The following is a 19,235-nucleotide window of genomic DNA, read 5'->3' as shown; positions in this document are numbered from 1 at the left end:
GGTTGATCGAATCAAGTCTTGTCAATATCAATGGAACTTGGGTGTTGATAAGGTGAAAACCATAATCCACCAAAATGGATGATTGATCTTGACAATGACTTGATCTATACCTTGAACTTTGTTTGTTTGCCTTGTGTGTGATCCCTTGTTTGTGATTGTTGCATTCATTCATACACGCGCATCATAACATTCATCATACGAAAATTAACTTCAAGGAACTAAGGTCTTATTTGCAAATATTTTTAGACCATGTTTAAGACCCCAATTTTGACCCTAAGATCCCTCATGCAATTTCATCATATACATTAGCATTGGGATCATACCTTGGCATCCTCCTTACCCATCTTTCATTGGGTTTGTTTTGGGAGAGATCACCAAGCACTATGTGATTGTATAATACTTATATATTATCATTTTAATAACCAAAATACCAAAAATATGTCTTTGCATTTTCCTAACTCTTTTGTAGGTAGGGCATGATCTCCATTGATCTACCAAGTTCATATCTAGGGTTTGAAACCCTCATGACAAAGAGAACAACCATTGAATTGATCCAAGAATGCTTATGAGCATAATATATGAGTTCCATTGATTCCTACATGTTATATTGATCAAATTATATTCAAGAGTTTGGAGGTGGTTTGCCTTGGAAACCCTAGTTTGGCTAAGTATCTTGAATAACTTCTCCAATAAGCTACCTCACCAATTGATCAAATATCTCAAGGGACACTTCAAAATTCATCATCTTATGCATATATGATCTACCATGAGCCAAGAAAGTCCAAAGAATTGAAGGTTAGCAAGTTGGTTGGTGGTGGTTGGCCAGATGAATTCATCTGATCAAAACTAGGTCTCCCTAGACCCTATCTCCTACAATTTTCACCATATGAAAATGATTCCAATAGAAACGTTACTCTAAGTGACATTCCAAACAACTTTCATGTTGATACCTAGAGCTATTTTTGCTTGGAAAATCATTTTCTATGTTGAGACATTATAGGTCATTTTGTCTAAACCCTAATTTGAAAGTCAACTTCCCAAGGCCATAACTTGCTCATTTTTTATGAGATGAAATATTTCCAAGTTGCACAATCAAATTCAATATTTCTACTTGAACGTTTATGTTAGGAGTGAGAGCTAATTCAACTTTTATGAGCATTTGATATGAGGCTACATTATAGGTCATTTTTTACCTATACCATTGAACAAGTGATTTTTCCAAACTTCAAAAATGCATAACTCTATCATTCCAAATCTAAATGACATGAAATTGGTGACCCTTTTGAATGTATTTGAAATAGATACAACTTTGATGAAGACACTTTTCTCATTTAAAGCTCACATAAAAAGTTAAGTAAGGTGGAATATTGAGGTATATGGCTTGACCCTTAGAAAAAATTTCAACATGTTGAAATTTCCAAACTTCCACCCTAAAATTTTCCATGTTCCAAGCTCCAAATAAAAAAGTGTTGAACATCAAACTTGTTCCCCTTGATCCAAGCTTTCCAAAGAACCCAAGTTCATGCATTTTGGATGAGGTTTGCTAGGTCTGCGTATGGCTTTAACAAGGCTGCATCATTGGAAAGAATCAATTGCACAAATTTCAGTTCACAATGCCTTGCCATTCAAGGTTCATTCAGACCTCAATTGGAATCATTTTGGACCTTTTTGCATTGCATCATGGGCCTGTACATGCCCATGCACTCGTGCCATCAACATTGCTAATTTTGGACATTTTTTTAAAGTGTGCAAGTATCATTCCATTTGGATATAAATACATGACCTCTGTGCTCGTTTTAATCACACTTTGCACGCCAGCTTTGCCCCCATTGAAACCCTCTCATTCTAAAGGAAAACCTGAGAAATTTCAATTGGAAATTTAAGTTTGAATCTCAACTGTTGGAGATTCAAGAACTCTAGGATCCAAAGCCTTGCAACCTTTCTAATCACTTCCTACTAGCTTCTCAAGTGTGATCAGATTGTGTTTGGAGCAAGCCACATCAAGAACTGCATAGCATTGAAGGTAATTTTTAGAAAACTTCATCTCTTCGATTCTCACTCAATTCTACTCAATTCTCTTGGATCTTTGATTGTCTGAAGTCCTATCAATGTAGGCAAGAAGATTGAGTTACTTAGAGGTCAAATCGAAGAAGCTCAGTTGACACACCTCAAAATTCTACTTCTCATATCTTTCTATATATGTGGAGTTAGTTGAAATTCAGGTTATATTCGTGCTCTACGCCATTTTTTTCTTTCAGACCATGTCCTCCTTTTTTATTTTGGTGATGGTTGAAGGTGGACCAGTCCGGTGAGGTCCACCCGAGAAGAAGACCGGAGTTACAACTCTGGTCGTGTGTTGGCACGTCTCCAATCACATGATCCAATTAAAATGTTTTAATCTCACGCGTCCATTGTGATTACCATCCCTGCGGCGTGCTGACTCGTATCTTTGGTGGAACGCGCATTTTAGGCCACTTGATCTGCCACCTCAATTAATGAGGGAGATCAAGTGGCTCACATTTTTTCATATTTTCTGATTTTTGTTTTATTCCTTTTATTTTCATTAATTCATATTAATTTTAATATTGATCCAAAAAATATAAGAGTTTCACCAAAAACATTCTAATAATTTCCTCATTCATATTCTGAATTAAAATTATTTTTTCGATCATTATTAATATTTTCATGATTTAATTGATTTTGTGATTATTTTTAATTATTTAAAAATACTTTTAAGTCTTTAAAAATTCTGAAATTTTTTCTCCAAGGTCCTTTGACCTTGATTGACCTATGATAAATCTCAAGGCCATTTCTTTAGTGTTTTGATGAGGTTTTAGGAATTTGACAAACCATATTTAATTTAAATGCCTTATTTTAGTATTTTTTTTAATTTGAATAAATGCCAATTAATTGTGTTGACCAATTGTGATGACTTGTTTGAGTTTGACTCTTGTTGTTGGGCCTTGGTCAAGGTTGATTTGACTTTGTCAAGTTAATATCATTGGATTTAGGGGATTGATGGAATGTATATTCCATCTCCCAAAATGAATTAATGATATTAATTTGGTAAAAGTCATCCTTTGACCAATTTGAGTTTTGATCCATTCCCCTCCCTCTTCATCTCATTCCCCTTCTTTATGCATCCATTTCATTTGGCCTATGATATCTCAAAATCCTAAGGCTAGTTGATTGAAAAATCAACATAAGTATAGATGAGATTAGGCCACCTCTTTTGCATATTCTTTTTGTGTGTGGTATGTTTCATGAGCATAGTCCATTATACTATGTCTCAAACATGCATTAACACCAAAATTCTATTGCCCGATCTCAAATAGTTGTGACTTTTACATAAGTCCAATTACGATTGCTTAACATAGCGCTAAATTTGTGACATAAAAAGGCATAGCATTCTAGTTAGTGAGATTGTAAGTCTCCCCTCTTTCATGGTATTGTGTGGAAACTTGGCCTTTTTTCCTTCCTTTGGAAGATGTCTTGGCTCAAGGATCCATGCTTGTGATAAGTGGTTGAGTGTTCTCCAAAGAATGACTTAAAAAATGAAAAGCAAAAGCAAAACAATACTAACTTATAACTCATTAACAACTAACTTTTAATTTCAAGCCATTTACTTTAATGTCATTTAATTTTAGCCTTTATTCCTTTGCCATTATTCATACCATTCTAATTTTTTATGTTAATGCAATTTTCACTTTGTCCATTTGGACCATATTGTGCGATATATCTTGTTTGTGTATACTTTGCTTGTTTGTGTGGTCTTTGACCATTAATGTACATAATAACAACAAAAACCCTAAAAAAAACATTTGTGTGGACTGTTGGCTTGATCTTGGACAAATGCACTTAGAACTTAGGCAACATTCCTATGCTAAAGGACTTGGCCAATGCCAACTTTTTGTGAAACCAAGTGCTTGCAATTTGAAACTTCATATGATACATCATTCAAGATCCCTTTGAGTTTATTTGCAACATGATCATTGTGAAGCTGTTATTTTGAACATGTGACTTGTGGAGTTCATCTGTTACATGGGCTAATCTGAAGAAGATCATGGAGTGGCTAATCTTGGATGTGGCAATCTTTATTTGATGCCTTGCTCTTCAAGATAATATAATTGTGCATTTGTCTATTGCTTGATTATAAATGTCCAAGGGAATTCTAGGTTTCTATTTACATTCTTGTCTATTGGATTGCTACCCATTGGTCAGATCTTTTCAACTCTTAACTTTTAATTTTGTGCATAGGATTAGTCTCGTGATATTCTCCCCATTTCTTTAATTTCAAAATCTCTCATCCCCTTTTCAAAATATTCTTTGATTGAACTTGTTTTGTTCTAAACTTTGACCACTTTGTAAAAAGATAGAAACTTTGGCCTTATGCCATTGCATTTTCAAACTTCTTTTCTTAAATCAAATTTGTAAATAAACTTAACTATACTTGACTTAAACTTTCATAAAAGCCAAAAAGAGTTAACTCCTTCAAGCCATTTTAGGCCTTTGTGCCTTTCAAACTTAATTTTTGTTAAAAGCAATGCATCCACTTTGAAATTTGTCTCACGAACTACGAGGTTTTGATCCCTCATTTTTATGTTGGTACATAGGCACAAGTCTGAAGGTCTTGTCAAACACAAAAATATAATTAATGAATTCTTTTCTCATCCCCCCATTCTATTTGTTTATGAACATCATTTTTGTACCAAATACATATGCACACAAAAAGGGCTCCCTTGGAGTACCTAGGACACTTTGGGTGCTAACACCTTCCCTCTATGTAACCAACCCCCTTACTTGTAATCTCTGACATTTTATTAGTTTTGATTTGAAAACTTCTTACTTCTGGGTTTTGTTCGTACTTTTTCTCTTTTCCCTTGCAAACAGTAAAAGCGCGGTGGCGACTCTTGTTATTTGATGTCTGGCTTATCCATAGCTTGATGATTATGAATTTACCGCTACACCATGGATTATCGACGAAGGAACACTAAGAAGTACAATTTCAGATGTCCTGATTTGAAAGAGCTAAGGAAGTTATCATCCTTTGTATTATATCCCTTGAACTTCAAGCAACGTCATGGGAAGCTTTTATCTGTGTTATCTACTGATATGGTTGAAGGACTCTTGAGTGTGTTGGTTCAATTTTATGACCCTCTCTATCGTTGCTTCACTTTTCCTGATTATCAACTTATGCCTATGTTAGAGGAGTATGCCAATCTCTTGGGAATACGCGTTTCTGACAAAGTGCCTTTTAGTGGATTGGAGGAGATTCCCATATCTCATATCAGAGTTGAAGCTCTTCATCTGAAGAAGTCTGAGATTGAGGCTCATTGGGTGAAGAAAGGAGGACTTTTTGGGTTGACTTCTTAGTTTCTCATAGGGAAAGCTATTATATTTGCTCAAGCCGGCAGTGTGGACGCTTTTGAAGCCATCTTTGTGTTGCTCATCTAAGGTTTAACTTTGTTCCCCAACATTGATGGTTTCGTTGATGTTAATGCCATTAGAATCTTCTTGATTGGGAATCTTGTGCCTACTTTGTTGGGTGATATGTACTTCTCTTTGCATCTGAGGAATTCTAAAAGTGGTGGAACTATTGTGTGTTGTGTTCCTCTTTTGTACAAGTGATTTATTTCTCACTTTCCTCAGACGCCTGCTTCTATGGAAAATAAATAATATCTACAGTGGTCTCAGAGACTTATGTCCCTCACTAATGATGATATTGTTTGGTATGACTCTGCATTGAGTAGCTTGGATATTATTGATAGCTGTGGTGAATTCTCTAATGTGCCTCTCATTGGTACACAAGAAGGAATCAACTACAACCCTGCTTTGGCTCGTCGTCAACTTGGGTTCCCCTTGAGAGAAAAACCTAATAACACCCAGTTAGAAAGTCTTTTCTATCAAGAGGGTAAAGATCCCCAACATTTGAAGCAGAAGATGATACTTGCTTGGCATAATGTGCATAGGAAAGGAAGATCCGAGCTTGGTCCGCGCAACTGTGTAGCCTTGGAAGCTTACACTATTTGGGTGAGGAAAATAACTTTGGAATTGAAAATGATGTATGCTTGTGAGAGACCTATGCCTTTGGTTATGGCTGAGCCATCAACTCTCCCTAACCAAGATATAGAGGAGTTGGAAGATGTACTCGCCAAGATGAAGCAAGAGAGAGATGTGTGCGAAGAATGGTTCCATGTTTTGAGCAGAAAACATGAGGAGTTGCAACATGAGTTAAAGGAAAAAGATGCGCTTATTGAACTTCTTGAACACCGAGCAGTAAAGAGACAGAGAGAGCTATAGGGTTCATCTTCCTCTAGCATGCCTCGGCCTTCCAGTGCTTGGAAGAAGATTGTTGATCAGCTTATCCTTAAGAAGGCTCAGTTGAAGACATCTTTTGAGTCTGAGATCCGACGCATCCGAAGGAAGTATGCGCCAGCAGCCAGATCATCTGACACCGTTGTTAGGGGATCCTTAGGATGATTAGTTACTTTGTTTTTGTATTTGTACCTTGGTCTCTGAAATTGTACTCAGTGTAATCCTTCCAAAATTTTATGAATAAAAAGAGATTTTTATGGTGAACCAAATTGTTATTATTGTTATTATTTAATATATTTGCAAATAGAAATTCATATGTTCCCTGAAATTAAAACAATCAAAAAAATTGCATCTCACGCATCATTTGCGTAATAGGTTTTCTTCTTTCAGATGTCTTATCGGGTATTCTTTTGTGCTTCAGCCAAGCTGACTCACCGATATAACACTCGCGCCAATCAACCCAGAATCATGGAGCATTTGGAATAAGAGAACAGAGAGCTGAAGGATGAGATTGCACAGCTGACTGCCATGATGGAGTCTGTTCTTGCTATGCAAAGCCAGTCTTCACCAACTCCCGCAACTCCTCCCCAGAGGAATGTCATTTCAGAGGTTTCTACTTCAACCACTCATGTTGCTGCTACTCAATCCGGTTCGTCTATGCCTGATGGATTCCCGTGGGGAATTCCACCAAATTTCATGCCTGAAGGGTTTGCACCCACCTTTGCTTCTATGCCGACATCTAGCCCAGTCATGTCTGTTCCACCTCCAGTTGTTCATACCTTACCTCGCGTTGAGGATACTATCTACCATTCTGAGTCGTCTTAGGGCCCAAATGTTTATGAGAAAATGGACGAGATGAAGGATCAGTTCCTTGAGTTGCGAAAGGAATTGAAGACTCTAAGAGGAAAAAACATGTTTGCGAAGAGTGTTGTTGAACTCTACTTAGCACCAAATGTAAAGATCCCGATGAAGTTCAAAGTCCCTGACTTTGAAAAGTATAAGGGAAACATTTGTCCACTGAGTCACCTTGTTATGTACGCCATAAAGATGTCAACTCAAACTGATAATGATCAGTTACTGATTCACTACTTTCAAGATAGTTTGACTGGTGTTGCTCTGAGATGGTATATGGGACTATACAGTGCAAGTGTTCATACGTTCAACAATTTGGGTGAAGCTTTTGTGAAATAGTACAAGTATAATGTGGATATGGATCCCGATAGAGACCAGCTGAGGTCTATGTATTAGAGAGATAAAGAGACATTCAAAGGAGCTCATGGTAGGGAGCTCCTTGATGAAAGGCACAACGGAGTTCAGGCTTATACCACCATGGTAACACAAACAAACATAACGATATTAATCATGATGAAAAGTTTGTTTTAGAATGTGAGGCGTAAAGAGCAAGTAAAGTGCGTAAAATAAATAAAGTAAAGCGAGTGCGGAAAATAAATAAAGTAAAGCGAGTACGGAAAATAAATAAAATAAAGTGAGTGTGGAAAATAAATAAAATAAAGCGAGTGCGGAAAATAAATAAAATAAAGCGAGTGCGGAAAATAAATAAAATAAAGCGAGTGCGGAAAATAAATAAAGTAAAGCGAGTGCGAAAAATAAATAAAGTAAAGCGAGTGCGGGAAATAAATAAAGTAAAGCGATGACAAATAAATAAATAAAAGCGATAAATAAGAACCTGCTCCAAATGGAGGGATTTAAATCTGGTACAAAAATAAACCTCTGACTCCTGAAGCTAAAGACGACAACAACTCGAAGTGACCCAACTCAATCTCAATAAGGTGCGATAACCCTCTGATGTGACGGATTACCGCTATTACAAATGATAAATATAGGCTTAGTGTTGTAAAACTAAGTTGGATCATTTGAAAGTGAAATGGAATGAACTATTTATAGAGGATTTCAGCAGCTTGCAAAGATCATGGTGCCCTCCAACTTCTCCTTAGTGGGAACGTGATTTCCAAAGGTGGCGCCCGCCATCCCTTCATGCCGCCCGCCATGTGTGTAAATGGGGTGGATCATAGGAACTTGGCGGTTACCTCCTAGTTGAGGGATGATGACTCATGGCTTCTCCTATAGCGGCTGCCATGTGCAACGCCATGTGTGTAATTTCACCGAAAAACCCTAATTTTAGGTCTTTTTGCTTTGTTTCTTCCAAAAGAGTCCGAAAGTGCTAAATATCTGAAAACAAGATAAAAGGGAGCATAATAAAAACAAAATGATAATAAAATACTAATAAACATGTGAAATTCGAGTCAAAAACACGGTGTAATTTAGTGTGATCAAATTCTCCCACACTTAAACCTTTGCTTGTCCTCAAGCAAAACTCTTTATAGTTTATGCAAGAAAAACAGTATCAACTAGAGTTAATTCACGGCAAAAAGACTTATGAGTTTATTCAAGGAATGTATCGATAGGTACTAATGAATCAAACTAAGGATATTGTAGTGACACTTCCCGCAAATGCGGTCGTAGGCTTCGTTCCTATACAAATCAATCCACATTACCCAACCATACCTAAGCCTTCTTTTCGTTTTCTTAAAGTCCTTTTCATTCAGGTGCAATCACATTAAGCCTGTTATCCGTACATACTCATAGTAAAGTGACCAGTTAGTGATTATGATCTTAAGCATGGGGCTCTGGTACATAAGTTGGTGTAACCCCTTTATTCAACCCAATTTGCAGTTGTGGGGGATTGGATCGTAATCCACCCTACCAAGTTCAGCACCAGATACCTCTGAACCAACAAACAAATAGGCTTATTATTATTTTTTATTATTTTTCTAAGCATGGGGCTCCGGTACATAAGTTGGTGTAACCCCTTTATTTAACCCAATTTGCAGTTGTGGGGGATTGGATCATAATCCACCCTACCAAGTTCAGCACCAGATACCTCTGAACCAACCAACAAATAGGCTTATTTATATATAATTTTTCTTCTGCGTGTTTCGCATATGTCTTATTTTGCTGGTTTAAATGACCGTGTGAGAGTCACCTAGTCCGGATTTTCATGCGATTTGAGAGCAAAGCAAGAACTTTTGTGATCATTCACTTATTTTCATCGGTCCCCTACGTAGAGCATGCTTAAGCCGGAGCTGACTGCAAGGATAAACTACTTAAGGACTTATTCAGAACAAAAATTGGGGCTACAACATATGGGGTATCGGGTTCGACTCTTATAATCATGAAGCCTAAGGTGTTAAAGACAATACCGATTTTTAGAAAAAAAAATCCCAAGTCTTTTACATCTCGTCATAAACCTGTCTTATAGCCTGAATGTTCAAGATGTACTGTTTTCTTTGCTAAATTTTTTTTTTGTTAAGGTTAAAGAAATGGGAGAAATAAGGATACACTACACAGATGACTCGTTAGACACATGTTATTTTATTGAAAGGAAAAACAAACAACTAAAACATATAAAGCATACTAAAAATAAAAGAAAATGGTAAAAAGCGATAAAAGTAAAGGAAAGCGATAAAAAGCGATAAAAATAAAGGAAAGATGGAAAGCGATAAAATCTCCTCCCACACTTAAACCGAACATTGTCTTCAATGTTTCGATATGAGATAGGGTAGGAGTAACCTGGAAGAGAGAGAGAGAGAGAGAGAGAGAGAGAGAGAGAGAGAGAGAGAGAGAGAACTAGGGGTGAGCACCGGTACCGTCACCGTCACCGCCCTGGACAGGACGCCTGGGTCGACGACGTCTGGTTCGAGTACTAAGTCCTTCCTGCAGTTGTTGAGAGCGACCTAGGAGAGATCCTTGGGTGGTCTCGATGAGAGCGAAGTGACGCTCATTAGCATGTCTCTGGAGTTGCTGCTCATTAGTGATCGCAAGCAAGGACTCAGTGACAGTCTGATGTGCTTGCTCACTACGCTACTGGGAAGCTACCATAAAACTCATATTATCTGACAATCGTTGGTTTATGGTATTCAGGAGGGTGTGACGCCTTTCCTCACGAGCCAGGTGCTCGCGCCACATCTCCTCGATGATGTAGAAGCCGGGAGTGGTACCTACAAAAGGGTTAGAGGAAGAAGGTGTGGTGTGTGCAGGTGATGTAGGAGGAACATCATGAGCAGGTGACTGGTCGCACCGGTCATACTCATCATCGGTCCCTTGCCCATCGTCCATAGGAACATTAGGTGGCAAAGGACCGTTAAAGGGTGGAGCATCTAGATCATACGTCCAGTTCCTCGCATGTCGCACATCTGTACGCTAAGAGCAAGGTAGGACAACACTGGGTACAGTTGCACCATGTATCATGGGGTGAAAACCACCTTCTCTCCGCACCTTGTATAATTTCATATCTTTCAAAAACGTTAAGTTAATGGTGCGGTGAGGGAGTGGTTCCAAGGTGGCTAACCAAGCGTGTAGATTCAACGCTCTAACAATGGAGGTAATCAAACCACCGAAAGAGATGGTTCCTCCTTTTTTAAGGATGGGAGACATATGAGCCAACATGAAAGGAACAGGATTGATCCTGCGATTAGTGAAGCAACCCTGTAAAAACAGCAATTCTCGGGCATTTACTTTGTTAGAATTTTCCTGGCCAAATATAGTACATGCCAAGAGGTATCGAAAAATACGTATGGTCGGGTTATGGATATTAGAAGCCAAAATTCCTTCAAAGGAAGTGACATTCACATTAGATAATCTGTTCCAAAAAGTAAATGCCTCGAGTGCCCATTCAGTATCTAAGGGCGTCTCACAGATAACACCCTCACCATAAGACATTCCTAGCAAACCCGCAAAAGCATCGGTAGTGTACTCGTATTCTACATTAAACATTCTAAAACAGACGGTACCTACCGTGCTAGCAGTGCCGGGGTAAACAGTGTAAATTAGGGAACTCAAAAATTCCCTAGTGAGCCTATTGTAGGTGGGTGCTTTACTAGCAAAAATATCATGTAATCCTAAATTATCAAGCATGTGGAAAATACTATGGTATGTTCCTAAAGTGTATAAATAGTCTTCATCAACATACCTAGTAGCGAGGATCTCCCGAGTTTGCAATTTTTGCAAAATCTTGTTTTGTCGCTCACCGGGCTTTCCTCCACGAAGAATGATGTTGTTAAACTCCATTCTGCCCATTAATGGTGATTGTAGAGAAAAAAATAGGAATTTATAGAAAGGAAATGAAAAATGGAGTTTAGTGGGTTTTTGTTGGAGAAATGGAGAAGTAAAGTTGGGAAATGGTAATGGCTTGTAGTGAAAATGAGAAGGTTGAGAATTTTTTATGAACGTTGGTGGAGTTGGGAGAAGAAGAAAATGGGTTTGGAGAGGTTGAAGAAGGTATAAATGGTGAAAAAGAGAAATTTGCCCGTTACGTCATGGTGCCCGCCATGAAGCCTATGGCGCCCGCCATGTCTTCGGATTTGGTTGGACCGACTTTGCTCATTGCTACTTGGGCCTCAATCTTTTCGTCTTCATTTTTGTAGGGGGGTGCACATAGGTTGCTATGAATGCTGTTTTTTTTTTAATTTAAGTTTGATAAAACAAAATAAAACGAAATAAAATAAAGAAAAATAAAACGGAACAAAATAAAATGGAACAAAATAAAATAGAATAAAATAAAATAAAACAAAATAAAATAGTAAAGTAAAATAAAACAAAATAAAATAAAATGGACAAAAAACATAATAATAATAATAATACATATATATATATATATATATATATATATATATATATATATATATATATATATATATATATATTATATATATATATATATATATATATATATATATATATATATATATATATATATATATATATATATATATATATATATATATAATATATATATATATATATATATATATATGTAGAGCCAATAATAATTCACGAGTCCAGAGATCTTAGGAAAGTTAAAGCAAGCATAATGTCTAAGGAAACAATAAAAATAAGCATGAATAATAAATAACGGGAAAATAGGGAAATTCAAACGGTATTTCTCAGTTCATGATAGCATCAATGCTCAGGGTATCGTGTAGGCTCCTCGACTTCGTATCCTCGAAGCTCTGCGATCTGGCATCGGAGGTCGGCGATCTCATCATTCAGCATATCAGTTTCAGTGTCATGCGATGAAACTGATACTTCGACCTGCAAGGCAACGTCAGCAAGCTCCTGGCGAAGCTCGACTATCTCCATGCGAAGCTTAACCAATTCAGACTGCATGCTCGGATTCTAGAGATTCGGATTGTTGGTACAGACTTTAATTTTGATAGGTGTGATTTTCGGTGCATCTACTGTCTCTCCCTGCCCTTCTATGGTGTAGGTCCAGTTGGCCTGATCAATAACACAAGTCACCTGAGTGTCAGGTAAAGTGAAGTAGTGAATAGTCTTACCCTTAATTAATAGCATGTATTGATCCGGTTGGAAGGAAGATCTCCTCATGAGGCCACGATCCAGACAGAAATCAATATCCATCAAGGTGTAGCTGCAGTAAGACGTCAGGTGAGATAGTCTTCTATCTAGTCCCAGGGCTAAGGCTATATGAGTCACCGTGCTTCCAACATGTATAGGGCTCACAGCAGAGCGAGCATTAAGATATAGACTCTCGATCAGGAAAGCTCCTTAATCTACTGGGCATGACTGAGTGGTATAGTACAAGAAGAAGATCTCTTCAGCACTCACATGCGTATCAGGGTCACTCTTCCCCAGGAAGGTGTGGGCAATGATCATCTGGAAGTATCGGAAAGCAGGGTTGTGAACCTTCTTGGAGATTTGGGTGGAAGGGTTAGGACTACCTCCACACGTAATATCACCCAAAAACTTCTCGACGTCTCGGCTCAGGAAATAACTCATGGGGAGCTCAGATAAAGCATCATAGGCATTCTGAAATCCAAGCAAATCACTGAAACGCTTGTGGTTGAAGGTGTATTATGCCCAAAACAACCTGAAATTAATGTATCCTCCATCATTGGCGTGACCAACATAGGGCTCGTAGATAAGCGAGCTCAGGAACTCCAAAGTCAGGTTCCTGTAAGTCACGTGCATAGCATCAGTATATTCGTCCCACTGTAACTGATTGCATAAATGCCTGACACTAGGCTCAATGCCTAATGCCTCAATGCAGCTCGAGTTGGGATATCTGGTGGGCAGCATTGGGCGTTGTGAAAGCATGGCGTAGCGCTGCTCTTGAACTGGGCCACGAAAGATTACTAGCATGGTGTCGATATTCTCCATTCCTGAAAAGTTAGATTAGAAACAGAGGACACCTGAAATCGCAAATATCATAACTGTTAGTTTCCACATAGATATACATATATATAAAACAAATAAAAATATAAATTGAAAATAGTAAATAGTAAAGGAAAAGAAATCATGGGTTGCCTCCCATGCAGCGCTTGTTTAACGTCGTTAGCTTGACGATTCGAACTTTATATGTTAGAGGTAGGAACTGGAGGGTCGATCAGAGTTTGTTCATGGCATTCTGTGGGGATGTCACCTCCTTGGTATTACTTCAGTCTTTGTCCATTTACCACAAACGGATTACAGGAACTGTTCCGGATTTCAACTGCTCCCGATTTTAGGATTTTGGAAACCTCAAAGGGGCTTGTCCATCTCGAACGTAGCTTACCTGGAAAAAGTCGTAATCTCGAATTGAAGAGAAGAACAGAGTCGCCTATAATAAATTCCTTTCACAATCCTTTTGTCGTGCCAAGCTTTGGTTCTCTCTTTGTATATAACGGCATTCTCATAAGCGTTCTGGCAGAGTTCCTGAAATTTGTGAATATCAAGGATTCGCTTCTTGACAGATGCTAGGTAATCCAAATTTAGGGTCTTGATGGCCCAATATGCCTTGTACTTGAGTTCAAAAGGTAAGTGGCATGACTTCCCATAGACCAACTGGTACGGTGTAGTTCCAATAGGGGTTTTGTAAGCAGTTCTGTAAGCCCACAGTGTTTCTGTTAGCTTTTCATACCAATCTTTTCTAGATATTGATATAGTTTTCTTCAAGATCTGCTTAATCTCTCTGTTAGATACTTCCACTTGACCATTAGTCTGGGGTGATATGGTGTTGCTACTCTGTGTTTTGCTCCATATTTCCTCAAGAGTTTATTAAATATCCTTGATATAAAATGTGATCCACCATCACTTATGACAAGTCATGGCACTCCAAATCTGGGGAAGATATTATTCTTGAACATCTTGATGACTACTCTTGTGTCGTTGGTGGGTGCGGCTACCAAAATGTACTTGTTTCCCAACGAAGATGGAAAAGGTCCCATGAAATCGATACCCCAAACGTCAAATAGTTCTACTTCTTGGATGTTCTTGAAAGGCATTTCGTCACGTCTTGAGATGTTTCCAGCGTGCTGGCACCGGTCACATCGGACAATATAAGCATGAACATCACGCCATAATGTCGGCCAATAAAGACCACCTTGAAGGATCTTAGAAAATGTCTTGGATGTGCTTGAATGTCCACCATAGGGTGAAGAATGACAATGCTCTATGATGTTTCTGACTTCTTCTTCCGGGACGCAACGTTGAAATATGTTATCAATTCCTCTTTTGAAAAGGAGTGGTTTGTCCCAATAGAAGTGTCTTATATCTTTAAAGAATTTCTTCTTCTGTTGATAGTTGAGGTCAGGTGGTATGATATCAGCGGCTAGATAGTTCACAAAATCAGCGTACCATGGTACTCTGCTAATTTCTGAAATTGTCCAAGGTTGTCTCTATCAGGTTCAAGGGGAGCGATATCTATCTTATCTATCAGTCTCTCATAGGTGAAGTCATCATTTATAGATAAATGCTCTAGCTTTAAATGCTCTAATCTGGAAAGATGGTCAGCAACTACGTTTTCTGTTCCTTTTTTGTCTCTAATATCTAAGTCGAATTCTTGTAGCCAAAGGATCCACCCGAGTAATCTAGGTTTCACATCCTTTTTGGTTAGAAGGTAACGAATAACTGCATGGTCTATATAGACTATAATCTTAGATCCTACAAGATAAGACCTAAATTTATCGATTGCGAAAACTACAGTTAGGAGTTCCTTCTCTGTTGTTGTATAATTTAATTGAGCGGCATCTAGGGTTCTACTAGCGTAATATATTACGTGTAGTTTCTTATCTTTTCTTTGCCCTAGAACAGCTCCTATAGCGAAATCGCTAGCATCACACATTATTTCGAAGGGTTTAGTCCAATCCGGGGTTTGTAGAATTGGTGCTGAAATTAGTGCTTGTTTTAAACGGTTAAAGGCTTCAATGCATTTTTCATCGAAAATGAATTCGATGTCTTTCATCACAAGGCCGGTCAGGGGTTTCGTTATTTTAGAGAAGTCTTTTATGAAGCGTCGATAGAAACCAGCGTGTCCAAGGAAACTACGAACTTCTATAACTGTCTTAGGAGGGTTAAGGTTTTCTATAACTTCTTTCTTTGCTTTATCGACCTCAATGCCTCTTTCAAATATTATATGTCCTAACACTATGCCTTCTTTGACCATAAAGTGGCACTTCTCCCAGTTTAACACAAGGTTAACTTCTACACATCTCTCTAGGATTTTCTCAAGGTTAATAAGGCAACCTTCAAAGTCTAATCCACACACCGAGAAATCGTCCATAAATACTTCCATAATTCCGTTGAGATTATCTGCGAAGATTAACATCATCCAACATTGGAAAGTAGCTGGCGCATTACAGAGTCCAAACGACATTCGTCTGTAAGAAAACGTTATGTAAGGACAGGTAAAGGTTGTTTTCTCTTGATCCTCGGGGTGTATGGGTATTTGGAAAAATCCAGAATATCCATCAAGATAGCAAAAGTAAGAGTGTCTAGCAAGACGCTCAAGCATTTGATCTATGAATGGAAGGGGAAAGTGATATTTCCTAGTTGCCTTATTGAGCTTCCTATAATCTATGCACATACGCCATCTGCCTTCTATGCGTTTAGCGACATGCTCTCCCTTTTCGTTCTACACGACTGTGATGCCTCCCTTCTTGGGTACCACATGTACATGACTTACCCATTTACTATCAGAGATCTGATAGATTATACCTGCTTCCAGCCGTTTAAGGACTTCCTTCTTCACCACCTCGCTCATTACAGGGTTGATTCTTCTCTGATGTTCTCTGGAAGGTTTTGAATCCTCCTCCATCGAAATCCTGTGCATACACACGGATGGGCTAATACCTTTTAGATCAGAGATTTTGTACCCTAAGGCGGAGGGGTATCTTCTTAAAACATTCAAGAGTCGATTCGTCTCGTCTTGGTTTAAGGTGGCACTAACTATTATTGGGCGGTTCATTTCTTCATCCAAAAACTCATATCTTAGGTTCTTGGGTAGTTCCTTAAGTTCTTGGGCTGGTTTTTGAGAATTTGGTGAAAGGTCTGGAGTAAGGTCCAAACATTCGTGAGGTTCCGTTTCCTCTAGCTTGTCATCCTTTTCATTCGGGTTTGAAAATGGTTCGATCTTAGGTTCTCCTTGATCGAATTCTCTTATGCACTCATCTATGATATCAACCGCATAACATGCGTCTCCTAGAATGGGTGCCATCAGGAATTTTGAAAGAATGAACTCGATCTTTTTGTCCCCTACTTCGAAGGTTAATTTTCCTCTTTTGACATCTATTATAGCTCCGGTTGTTGATAAGAATGGTCTACCTAAAAGGATAGGGATATCTTCGTCTTCTTTGATATCCATGACCACGAAGTCTGTTGGGATATAAAGTTGACCGATCCTAACTGGGATGTCTTCTAAAATGCCTACAGGATACTTAACAGACCTATCGGATAATTGGAGGGACATCTTAGTTGGTTGCAATTCTCCTAAGTTTAACCTTTTACATACAGCTAAGGGAATTAAACTTACACTAGCTCCTAAGTCTAGGAAAGCTTTGTCGATCACATGACTCCCTAAAATGCAAGGTATAGAAAAACTACCAGGGTCTTTCTCCTTCTTAGCAAGTTTGTCCTCGGAAATAAAGTTGCATTCCAAGGGTTTGGGATCGTCAAGCCTACGCTTGTTGGTTAAGATGTCTTTGAGAAATTTGGCGTAAGACGGAATTTGGGTGATAACTTCGGTGAAAGCAATCTCTACATGAAGCTTTTCTATTACTTTTATAAATTTTTGATATTGGTTGTTGACTTTGGTTTGTTTAAGTCTTTGCGGATATGAGATTGGTGGTTTGTACGGGGGTGGTGGTTTGTAAGTTTTATCCTTGGCTTCTCCTTCTTGGTCGGTTTGTTTTTCGGATTCCTCCGGTTCCTCTTCCTGGTTGGTAGGTATATTTCCTTTAGAAGTTTTGGACTCGCTCATTGCTGGGTTCTGAGGCCCTTTGTAAGCGGTCCCACTTCGTAACGAGATAACGTTAGCTTGCCCTCGAGGGTTTGGTTGAGGTTGTCCAGGAAATTGTCCTCCAAGTGTAGTTTGTGGGGCTGGGTTTTGTGCTACCTGTGAGATCTGGGTTTCAAGCATCTTGTTGTGAGTGATTATCTGATCAACCTTGGTTCCTAATTGTGTTATCAGTTTGTTTACGTGAATGTTCTGGTTTATGAATTCTTTATTTTACTGAGTCTGGCCCGATATAAAGTTCTCCATGATCTTCTCAAGGTTAGACTTCTGGGGCACAACTTGCATAGGTTGGTTTGGTTTTGGGCTTGATAACCTTGCGATCTCTGAGGTGCATGATTTTGGATAGGGTTATGGTTTTTATATGAGAAATTCGGATGATTCTTCCATCCAGGGTTGTAGGTGTTTGAAAATGGGTTACCTTGGGCGTAATTCACTTGGTCGGTGTTAAGGTCGTTCAAAAGGTTACATTTCGCCGATTCGTGTCCTTTAGATCCACAGAGTTCGCACTCTGTGTGGACTACTGCTGTGGTGTTAGTGTTTGTAGACATATGTTCGATCCTAAGGGCTAAAGCGTCCATTTTCGCCTGCATCATGTCTAGAGAGCTTACCTCATGTATTCCACCTTGGGTCTCCTTTTTCTCTATTGATGCTCATTCAGTTCCCCATTGGTAATGGTTTTGGGCCGTATCCTCAATTAGGTCACAAGCTTCAGGATAAGGTTTGTTCATCAGCGCACCACCTGCGGCAGCGTCGATGCTCATCTTGGTGTTATAATGAAGTCCATTGTAGAAGGTATGAACTATCAGCCATTGTTCTAGGCCATGGTGTGGGCAGACTCTTAATAGCTCTTTATATCTCTCCCAAGCTTCGAAAAGCGATTCTCCTTGGTTTTGAGCAAATCTAGTTATTTGGTTTCGAAGAACAACAATCTTACTAGGGGGAAATATCTAGCAAGGAATACTCTCCTAAGGTCTTCCCAGGTAGTTATTGAATTAGTTGGAAGTGAATCTAACCATGAACGTGCTCTATGCCTGAGGGAGAAAGGAAATAATCTTAAACGGATCACATCGGGTGAAGCGCCGTTAGATTTAAAGGTGTCGGCTAGTTGGATAAAAACTTTTAAATGTTGATTTGGGTACTCATTAGCGAGACCCGTGTATTGGTTCTGTTGCACTAATTGCAACAAAGACGGTTTTAGTTCGAAATTGTTAGCAGGAATAAGGGGGTTTACTATACTTGAACTAGGTTCCTCATCCGAGGGTTGGGAAAATTTCTTAAGAGGTCTCTGGTCGTGATTCTCGGCCATAGCTTTCTTAATTCAGATGAGTAAGAGGCATGTACGAGTGTAACGTTCGGGTTCCGCTAAAGGATCTACTAAATTTCTGGTACTACGGGTTCTTCGCATTTACTGGCTAATAATGCCTTAGTCTAGACGATGTAACAATAGGGTACAAAATTTGACGAAGTTGGTCCCCGGCAACGGCGCCAAAAACTTGATCGTGTGATTCGCAAGTGCACGGATTACGTCAAAGTATTATAAAAGAATGTCGATCCCACATAGACCAATCGTCAATCTATCGATCACTATCGTTATGGTGTTTATCTAAGGCGG

General features: G+C 38.7%; 1 non-coding gene across 1 annotated transcript; it reads left to right on the top strand.

The window, feature by feature from the left end:
- The first annotated feature begins 18,439 nt into the window (after nucleotides 1-18,439).
- LOC127133341 (small nucleolar RNA R71) lies at nucleotides 18,440-18,546 on the top strand. The gene has a single exon (XR_007807324.1). It is a non-coding gene; the product is annotated as a small nucleolar RNA R71 (small nucleolar RNA).
- Nucleotides 18,547-19,235: the final 689 nt, after the last annotated feature.

The sequence above is a fragment of the Lathyrus oleraceus genome, chromosome 3 (genome assembly GCF_024323335.1).
Source record: "Lathyrus oleraceus cultivar Zhongwan6 chromosome 3, CAAS_Psat_ZW6_1.0, whole genome shotgun sequence".
Classification (NCBI taxonomy): domain Eukaryota; kingdom Viridiplantae; phylum Streptophyta; class Magnoliopsida; order Fabales; family Fabaceae; genus Lathyrus; species Lathyrus oleraceus.
This window is presented reverse-complemented; position numbering and strand designations above follow the sequence as displayed.